Source organism: Schistocerca gregaria, unplaced genomic scaffold (genome assembly GCF_023897955.1).
Source record: "Schistocerca gregaria isolate iqSchGreg1 unplaced genomic scaffold, iqSchGreg1.2 ptg000480l, whole genome shotgun sequence".
NCBI classification, from domain to species: domain Eukaryota; kingdom Metazoa; phylum Arthropoda; class Insecta; order Orthoptera; family Acrididae; genus Schistocerca; species Schistocerca gregaria.
The window spans coordinates 1,374,621-1,385,194 of record NW_026061890.1 but is presented as its reverse complement, the minus strand read 5'-3'; positions in this window follow the sequence as shown (position 1 = coordinate 1,385,194).

Sequence of the window (10,574 nt, the reverse complement as noted above, 5' to 3'; positions counted from 1 at the left end):
GTCTCAAACAGTCTACGCTTTGATCGCTCCCTGGAAGACCGGTAGTAGTTTCCGATGCACATCTGGAGGCATTCTGTAATCTGTGGACTATCAGACTGTTGATAAAACACAGAAATTGCATCGGGATTGAATACAACAATCACCATGGGCACCTTCCTCCTTGGGAGTAATGTCTCAAACAGTCAACGATTTGATCGATGCCTGGAAGACCAGTAGTAGTTTCCGATGCACATCTGGAGGCATTCTGTAATCTGTGGATTATCAGAGTTTTGATGAAACACAGAAATTGCATCGGGATTGAATACAAAAGTCACCATGCGCCCTTTCCTCCATGTTAGTAATTCTCAAACAGTCTACGGTTTGATCGTTCCCTGAAACACCAGTAGTAGTTTCCGATGCACATCTGGATTCATTCTGTAATCTGTGGACTATGAGAGCGTTGATAAAACACAGATATTGCATCGGGATTGAATACAACAATCACCATGGGCACCTTCCTCCATGGGAGTAATGTCTCAAACAGTGAACGCTTTGATCGATCCCTGGAAGACCAGTAGTAGTTTCCGCTGCACATCAGGAGGCATTCTGTAATCTGTGGACCTTCAAAGTGTTGATGAAACACAGAAATTGCCTCGGGATTGAATACAACATACAACATTCGCACTTTCCTCCATGGGAGTAATGTCTCAAACAGTCTACGGTTTGATCGTTACCTGTAAGACCAGTAGTAGTTTCCGATGCACATCTGGAGGCATTCTGTAATCTGTGGACCTTCAAAGTGTTGATGAAACACAGAAATTGCCTCGGGATTGAATACAACATACAACATTCGCACTTTCCTCCATGGGAGTAATGTCTCAAACAGTCTACGATTTGATCGTTACCTAAAGACCAGTAGTAGTTTCCGATGCACATCTAAAGGCATTCTGTAATCTGTGGACTATCAGGGTGTCGATGAAACACAGAAATTGCATCGGCATTGAATACAACAGTCACCATCCGCACTTTCCTCCATCTTAGTAATGTCTCAAACAGTCTACGCTTTGATCCTTACCTAGAAGACCAGTGTTAGTTTCCGATGCACATCTGGAGGCATTCTGTAATCTGTGGACAATAAGAGTGTTGATGAAACACAGACTTTGCATCGGGATTGAATACAACAGTCTCCATGCGCACTTTCCTCCATGGGAGTAATGTCTCTAACAGTCTACACTTTGATCGTTCCCTGGAAGACCAGTAGTAGTTTCCGATGATCATCTGGTGGCACTCTGTCATCTGTGGACTATCAGACTGTTGATGAAACACAGAAGTTGCATCGAGATTGAATACAACAGTCACCATGCGCACTTTCCTCCATGGGAGTAGTGTCTCAAATAGTTTACACTTTGATCGTTCCCTGGAAGACCAGTAGTGTTTTCCGATGCGCATCTGGAGGCATTCTGTAATTCTTGGACTATCAGAGTGTTGATGAAATACAGAAATTGCATCGGTATTGAATAGAACAGTCACCATGCGCACTTGCCTCCATGGTCGCAATGTCTCAAACAGTCTACGCTTTGATCGACGACTGGAAGGCCAGTAGTAGTTTCCGATGCACATCTGGAGTCATTCCGTAACTGTGGACCTTCAAAGTGTTGATGAAACAAAGAAATTGCATCGGGATTGAATACAACAGTTACCATCCCTACTTTCCTCCATGTTGGTAATGTCTCAAACAGTCCACGCTTTAATCGTTCTCAGGAAGACCTGTGTTAGTTTCCGATGCACATCTGGAGTCCTTCTGTAATCTGTGGACTATCAGAGTGTTGATGAAACACAGAAATTGCATCGGGATTGAAAACAACAGTCACCATGCGCACTTTCCTCCATGGGAGTAATGTCTCTAACAGTCTACGCTTTGATCGTTCCCTGGAAGACCAGTAGTAGTTTCCGATGCACATCTGGAGGCATTCTGTAATCTGTGGAGTATCAGAGTGTTGAAGAAACACAGAAATTGCATCGGGATTGAATACAACAGTCACCATGCGCACTTTCCTCCATGTTAGTAATTCTCAAACAGTCTATGCTTTGATCGTTCCCTGGAAGACCAGTAATAGTTTCCGATGCACATCTGGAGGCATTCTGTAATCTGTGGACCTTCAAAGTGTTGATGAAACACAGAAATTGCATCGGGATTGAGTACAACAGTTATCATACGCACTTTTCTCCAAAATAGTAATGTCTCAAACAGTCTACGCTATGATCATTCCCTGGAAGTCCAGTAGTAGTTTCCGATGCACATCTGGAGGCATTCTGTAATCTGTGGTGTATCAGAGAGTTGATGAAACACAGAAATTGCTTCGGGATTGAATACAACAGTCACCATGCGCACTTTCCTCCATGGGAGTAGTGTCTCAAATAGTTTACACTTTGATCGTTCCTTGGAATACCAGTGGTAGTTGCTGATTCACATCTGGATGCATTCTGTAATTTGTGGACTATCAAAGTGTTGTTGAAACACAGAAATTGCATCGGGATTGAATACAACAGTCACCATGCGCACTTTCCTCCATGGGAGTAGGGTCTCAAACAGCCTACGGTTTCATCGTTCCCTGGAAGTCCAGTAGAACTTTCCGATGCACATCTGGATTAATTCTGTAATCTGTGGACTATCAGACTGTTGATAAAACACAGAAATTGCATCGGGATTGAATACAACAGTCACCATGGGCACCTTACTCCATGGGTGTAAGGTCTCTAACAGTCTACGGTTTGATCGTTCCCTGGAAGACCAGTAGTAGTTTCCGATGCACATCTGCAGGCATTCTGTAATCTGTGGACTATCAGACTGTTGATGAAACACAGAAATTGCATCGGGATTGAATACAACAGGCACCGTGCGACTTTCCTCAATGGGAGTAATGTCTCAAACAGTCTATTCTTTGATCGTTCCCTGGAAGACCAGTAGTAGTTTCCGATGCACATCTGGAGGCATTCTGTAATCTGTGGACCTTCAAAGTGTTGATGAAACACAGGAATTGCCTCGGGATTGAATACAACATACACCATGCGCACTTTCCTCCATAGGAGTAATGTCTCAAAGAGTCTACAATTTGATCGTTCCGTGTAAGACCAGTAGTAGTTTCCGATGCACATCTGGAGGCATTCTGTAGTCTGCGGACTATCTGAGTGTTGATGAAAAACAGAAATTGATTCGGGATTGAATACAACGGTCACCATGCGCACTTTCCTCCATGGGAGTAATGTCTCAAACAGTCTACGCTTTGATCGTTCCCTTGAAGACCAGTAGTAGTTTCCGATGCACATCTAGAGTCATTCTGTAATCTGTGGACTATCAGTGTGTTGATGAAACACAGAAATTGTATCGGGATTGAATACAACAGTCACCATGTGCACTTTCCTCCATGGAAGCAATGTCTGAAAACAGTCTACGCTTTGATCGTTCCTTGGAAGACCAGTGTTAGTTTCCGATGCACATATGGAGGCATTCTGTAATCTGTGGACTATCAGAGTGTTGATGAAACACAGAAAATGCATCGGGATTGAATACAACAGTCACCATGCGCACTTTCCTCCATGGGAGTAATGTCTCTAACAGTCTACGCTTTGATACTTCCCTGGAAGACCAATAGTAGTTTCCGATGCATTTCTGGAGGCATTCTGTAATCTGTGGACTATCAGAGTGTTGATGAAACACTAAAATTGCATCGGGATTGAATACAACAGTCACCGTGCGCACTTTCCTCCATGGGAGTAATGTCTCAAACAGTCTATTTTTTGATCGTTCCCTGGAAGACCAGTAGTAGTTTCCGATGCACATCTGGAGGCATTCTGTAATCTGTGGACCTTCAAAGTGTTGATGAAACACAGAAATGGCCTCGGGATTGAATATAACAGTCACCATGCGCACTTTCCTCCATGGGAGTAATGTCTCAAAGAGTCTACGCTTTGATCGTTCCGTGTAAGACCAGTAGTAGTTTCCGATGCACATCTGGAGGCATTCTGTCGTCTGCGGACTATCTGAGTGTTGATGAAAAACAGAAATTGAATCGGGATTGAATACAACGGTCACCATGCGCACTTTCCTCCATGGGAGTATTGTCTCAAACAGTCTACGGTTTGATCGTTCCCTGGAAGACCAGAAGTAGAGTACGATGCACATCTGGAGGCATTCTGTAATCTGTGGAGTATCAGAGAGGCGATGAAACACAGAAATTGCATCGGGATTGAATACAACAGTCACCATGCGCACTTTCCTCCATGGGAGCAATGTCTCTAACAGTCTACGCTTTGATCGTTGACTAGATGACCACTAGTAGTATCCGATGCACATCTGGAATCATTCTGTAATCTGTGGACCTTCAAAGTGTTGATGAAACACAGGAATTGCCTCGGGATTGAATACAACATACACCATGCGCACTTTCCTCCATAGGAGTAATGTCTCAAAGAGTCTACAATTTGATCGTTCCGTGTAAGACCAGTAGTAGTTTCCGATGCACATCTGGAGGCATTCTGTAGTCTGCGGACTATCTGAGTGTTGATGAAAAACAGAAATTGATTCGGGATTGAATACAACGGTCACCATGCGCACTTTCCTCCATGGGAGTAATGTCTCAAACAGTCTACGCTTTGATCGTTCCCTTGAAGACCAGTAGTAGTTTCCGATGCACATCTAGAGTCATTCTGTAATCTGTGGACTATCAGTGTGTTGATGAAACACAGAAATTGTATCGGGATTGAATACAACAGTCACCATGTGCACTTTCCTCCATGGAAGCAATGTCTGAAAACAGTCTACGCTTTGATCGTTCCTTGGAAGACCAGTGTTAGTTTCCGATGCACATATGGAGGCATTCTGTAATCTGTGGACTATCAGAGTGTTGATGAAACACAGAAAATGCATCGGGATTGAATACAACAGTCACCATGCGCACTTTCCTCCATGGGAGTAATGTCTCTAACAGTCTACGCTTTGATACTTCCCTGGAAGACCAATAGTAGTTTCCGATGCATTTCTGGAGGCATTCTGTAATCTGTGGACTATCAGAGTGTTGATGAAACACTAAAATTGCATCGGGATTGAATACAACAGTCACCGTGCGCACTTTCCTCCATGGGAGTAATGTCTCAAACAGTCTATTTTTTGATCGTTCCCTGGAAGACCAGTAGTAGTTTCCGATGCACATCTGGAGGCATTCTGTAATCTGTGGACCTTCAAAGTGTTGATGAAACACAGAAATGGCCTCGGGATTGAATATAACAGTCACCATGCGCACTTTCCTCCATGGGAGTAATGTCTCAAAGAGTCTACGCTTTGATCGTTCCGTGTAAGACCAGTAGTAGTTTCCGATGCACATCTGGAGGCATTCTGTCGTCTGCGGACTATCTGAGTGTTGATGAAAAACAGAAATTGAATCGGGATTGAATACAACGGTCACCATGCGCACTTTCCTCCATGGGAGTATTGTCTCAAACAGTCTACGGTTTGATCGTTCCCTGGAAGACCAGAAGTAGAGTACGATGCACATCTGGAGGCATTCTGTAATCTGTGGAGTATCAGAGAGGCGATGAAACACAGAAATTGCATCGGGATTGAATACAACAGTCACCATGCGCACTTTCCTCCATGGGAGCAATGTCTCTAACAGTCTACGCTTTGATCGTTGACTAGATGACCACTAGTAGTATCCGATGCACATCTGGAATCATTCTGTAATCTGTGGACCTTCAAAGTGTTGATGAAACAAACAAATTGCATCTGGATTGGATACAACTGTCACCATCCCCACTTTCCTCCATGTTAGTAATGTCTCAAACAGTCTACGCTTTGATCGTTCTCTGGAAGACCAGTAGTAGTTTCCGATGCACATCTGGTGGCACTCTGTAATCTGTGGACTATCAGACAGTTGTTGAAACACAGAAATTGCATCGGGATTGAATACAACAGTCACCGTGCGCACTTTCCTCCATGGGAGTAATGTCTCAAACAGTCTACGCTTTGATCGTTCCCTGGAAGACCAGTAGTAGAGTACTATGCACATCTGGAGGCATTCTGTAATCTGTGGAGTATCAGAGAGGTGATGAAACACAGAAAATGCATCGGGATTGAATACAACAGTCACCATGCGCACTTTCCTCCATGGGAGTAATGTCTCAAACAGTCTACGCTTTTATCGTTCCCTGGAAGTCCACCAGTAGTTTCCGATGCACATCTGGAGGCATTCTGTAATCCGTTTACTATCAGACTGTTGATGAAACACAGAAATTGCTTCGGGATTGAATACAATGATCACTGTGCGCACTTTCCTCCATGGGAGTAATGTCTAAAACTGTCTACGCTTTGATCGTTCCCTGGAAGACCAGTAGTAGTTTCCGATTCACATCTGGAGGCATTCCGTAATCTGTGGAACTTCAAATTGTTGATGAAACTCAGAAATTGCCTCGGGATTGAATACAACATACACCATGCGCACTTTCCTCCATGGGAGTAATGTCTCAAAGAGTCTACGCTTTGATCGTTCCCTGTAAGACCAGTAGTAGTTTCCGATGCACATCTGGAGGCATTCTGTAGTCTGTGGACTATCTGAGTGTTGATGAAACACAGAAATTGCATCGGGATTGAATACAACTGTCACCATGCGCACTTTTCTCCATTTGAGTAATGTCTCAAACAGTGTACGCTTTGATCGTTCCCTTGAAGACCAGTAGTAGTTTCCGATGCACATCTAGAGTCATTCTGTAATCTGTGGACTATCAGAGTGTTGATGAAACACAGAAATTGCATCGGGATTGAATACAACAGTCACCATGTGCACTTTCCTCCATGGACGCAATGTCTCAAAGAGTCTACGATTTGATCGTTCCCTGGAACACCAGTCTTAGTTTCCGATGGACATCTGGAGGCATTCTGTAATCTGTGGACTATCAGAGTGTTGATGAAACACAGAAATTGCATCCGGATTGAATACAACAGTCACCATGCGCACATTCCTCCATGGGAGTAATGACTCTAACAGTCTACGCTTTGATCGTTCCCTGGAAGACCAGTAGTAGTTTCCGATGCACATCTGGTGGCACTCTGTAATCTGTGGACTATCAGACTGTTGATGAAACACAGAAATTGCATCGGGATTCAATACAATAGTCACCATGCGCACTTTCCTCATTGGGAGCACTGTCTCAAACAGTCTACGCTTTGATCGTTCCCTGGAAGACCAGTAGTAGTTTCCGATGCACATCTGGAATCATTCTGTAATCTGTGGACTATCAGACTGTTGATGAAACACAGAAATTGCATCGGGATTGAATACAACAGTCACCATGCTCACTTTCCTTTATGGGAGTAATGTCTCAAACAGTCTACGTTTTGATTGTTCCCTGGAAGACCAGTAGTAGTTTCGATGCACATCTGGAGGCATTCTGTAATCTGTCGACTATCAGAGTGTTGATGAAACACAGAAAATGCATCGGGATTGAAAACAAGAGTCACCATGCGCACTTTCCTCCATGGGAGTAATGTCTCTAACAGTCTACGCTTTGATAGTTCCCTGGAAGACCAGTAGTAGTTTCCGATGCACATCTGGAGGCATTCTGTAATCAGCGGACTATCAGACTGTTGATACAACACAGAAATTGCATCGGGATTGAATACAATAGTCACCTTGGTCACCTTACTCCATGGGAGTATGTCTCAAACAGTCTACGTTTTCATCGTTCCCTGGAAGACCAGTAGTAGTTTCCGATACACATCTGGAGGCATTCTGTAATCTGTGGAGTATCTGAGAGGTGATGAAACACAGAAATTGCATCGGGATTGAATACAACAGTCACTATCCGCACTTTCTTCCACGTTAGTAATGTCTCAAACAGTCTACGCTTTGATCGTTCCCTGGAAGTCCAATAGTAGTTTCCGATGCACATCTGGAGGCATTCTGTAATCCGTGGACTATCAGACTGTTGACGAAACACAGAAATTGCTTCGGGATTGTATACAATAGTCACCGTGCGCACTTTTCTCTATGGGAGTAATGTCTAAAACAGTATACGCTTTGATCGTTCCCTGGAAGACCAGTAGTAGTTTCCGATGCACATCTGGAGGCATTCTGTAATCTGTGGACCTTCAAATTGTTGATGAAACTCAGAAATTGCCTCGGGATTGAATACAACATACACCATGCGCACTTTCCTCCATGGAAGCAATGTCTCAAAGAGTCTACGCTTTGATCGTTCCCTGTAAGACCAGTAGTAGTTTCCGATGCACATCTGGAGGCATTCTGTTGTCTGTGGACTATCTGAGTGTTGATGAAACACAGAAATTGCATCGGGATTGAATACAACGTTCACCATGCGCACTTTTCTCCATGGGAGTAATGTCTCAAACAGTCTACGCTTTGATCGTTCCCTTGAAGACCAGTAGTAGTTTCCGATGCACATCTAGAGTCATTCTGTCATCTGTGGACTATCAGAGTGTTGATGAAACACAGAAATTGCATCGGGATTGAATACAACAGTCACCATGTGCACTTTCCTCCATGGAAGCAATGTCTCAAAGAGTCTACGCTTTGATCGTTCCCTGAACACCAGTCTTACTTTCCGATGCACATCTGGAGGCATTCTGTAATCTGTGGAGTATCAGAGAGGTGATGAAACACAGAAAATGCATCAGGATTGAATACAACATACACCATGCGCACTTTCCTCCATGGGAGTAATGTCTCAAAGAGTCTACGCTTTGATCGTTCCCTGTAAGACCAGTAGTAGTTTCCGATGCACATCTGGAGGCATTCTGTTGTCTGTGGACTATCTGAGTGTTGATGAAACACAGAAATTGCATCGGGATTGAATACAACGTTCACCATGCGCACTTTCCTCCATGGGAGTAATGTCTCAAACAGATTACGCTTTGATCGTTCCCTGGAAGTCCAGTAGTAGTTTCCGATGCACATCTGGACGCATTCCGTAATTCGTGGACTATCAGACTGTTGATAAAACACAGAAATTGCTTCGGGATTGAATACAATAGTCACCGTGCGCACTTTCCTCCATGGGAGTAATGTCTAAAACAGTCTACGCTTTGATCGTTCCCTGGAAGACCAGTAGTAGTTTCCGATGCACTTCTGGAGGCATTCTGTAATCTGTGGACCTTCAAATTGTTGATGAAACTCAGAAATTACCTCGGGATTGAATACAACATACACAATGCGCAGTTTCCTCCATGGGAGTAATGTCTCAAAGAGTCTACGCTTTGATCGTTCCCTGGAAGACCAGTAGTAGTTTCCGATGCACTTCTGGAGGCATTCTGTAATCTGTGGAACTTCAAATTGTTGATGAAACTCAGAAATTACCTCGGGATTGAATACAACATACACAATGCGCACTTTCCTCCATGGGAGTAATGTCTCAAAGAGTCTACGCTTTGATCGTTCCCTGGAAGACCAGTAGTAGTTTCCGATGCACATCTGGTGGCACTCTGTAATCTGTGGACTATCAGACTTTTGATGAAACACAGAAATTGCATCGGGATTGAATACAACAGTCACCATGCGCACTTTCCTCATTGGGAGCAATGTCTCAAACAGTCAACGCTTTGATCGTTCCCTGGAAGACCAGTAGTAGTATCCGATGCACATCTGGAATCATTCTGTAATCTGTGGACTATCAGACTGTTGATGAAACACAGAAATTGCATCGGGATTGAATACAACAGTCACCATGCGCACTTTCCTTTATGGGAGTAATGTCTCAAACAGTCTACGTTTTGATCGTTCCCTGGAAGACCAGTAGTAGTTTCCGATGCACATCTGGAGGCATTCAGTAATCTGTCAACTATCAGAGTGTTGATGAAACACAGAAATTGCATCGGTATTGAATACAACAGTCACCATGCGCACTTTCCTCCATGGGAGCAATGTCTCAAACAGTCTACGATTTGATCGTTGACTGGAAGACCACTAGTAGTATCCGATGCACATCTGGAATCATTCTGTAATCTGCGGACCTTCAAAGTGTTGATGAAACAAACAAATTGCATCGGGATTGGATACAACAGTCACCATCCCCACTTTCCTCCATGTTAGTAATGTCTCAAACAGTCTACGCTTTGATCGTTCTCTGGAAGACCTGTGTTAGTTTCCGATAACACGTCTGGAGGCATTCTGTAATCTGTGGACTATCAGAGTGTTGATGAAACACAGAAATTGCATCGGGATTGAAAAAACCTTTCACCATGCGCACTTTCCTCCATGGGAGTAATGTCTCAAACAGTCTACGCTTTGATCGTTCCCTGGAAGACCAGTAGTAGAGTACGATGCACATCTGGAGGCATTCTGTAATCTGTGGACTATCAGAATGTTGATGAAACACAGAAATTGCTTCGGGATTGAATACAATAGTCACCATGCGCACTTTCCTCCATGGGAGTAATGTCTAAAACAGTCTACGCTTTGATCGTTCCCTGGAAGACCAGTAGTAGTTTCCGATGCACATCTGGAGGCATTCTGTAATCTGTGGACCTTCAAATTGTTGATGAAACTCAGATATTGCCTCGGGATTGAATACAACATACACCATGC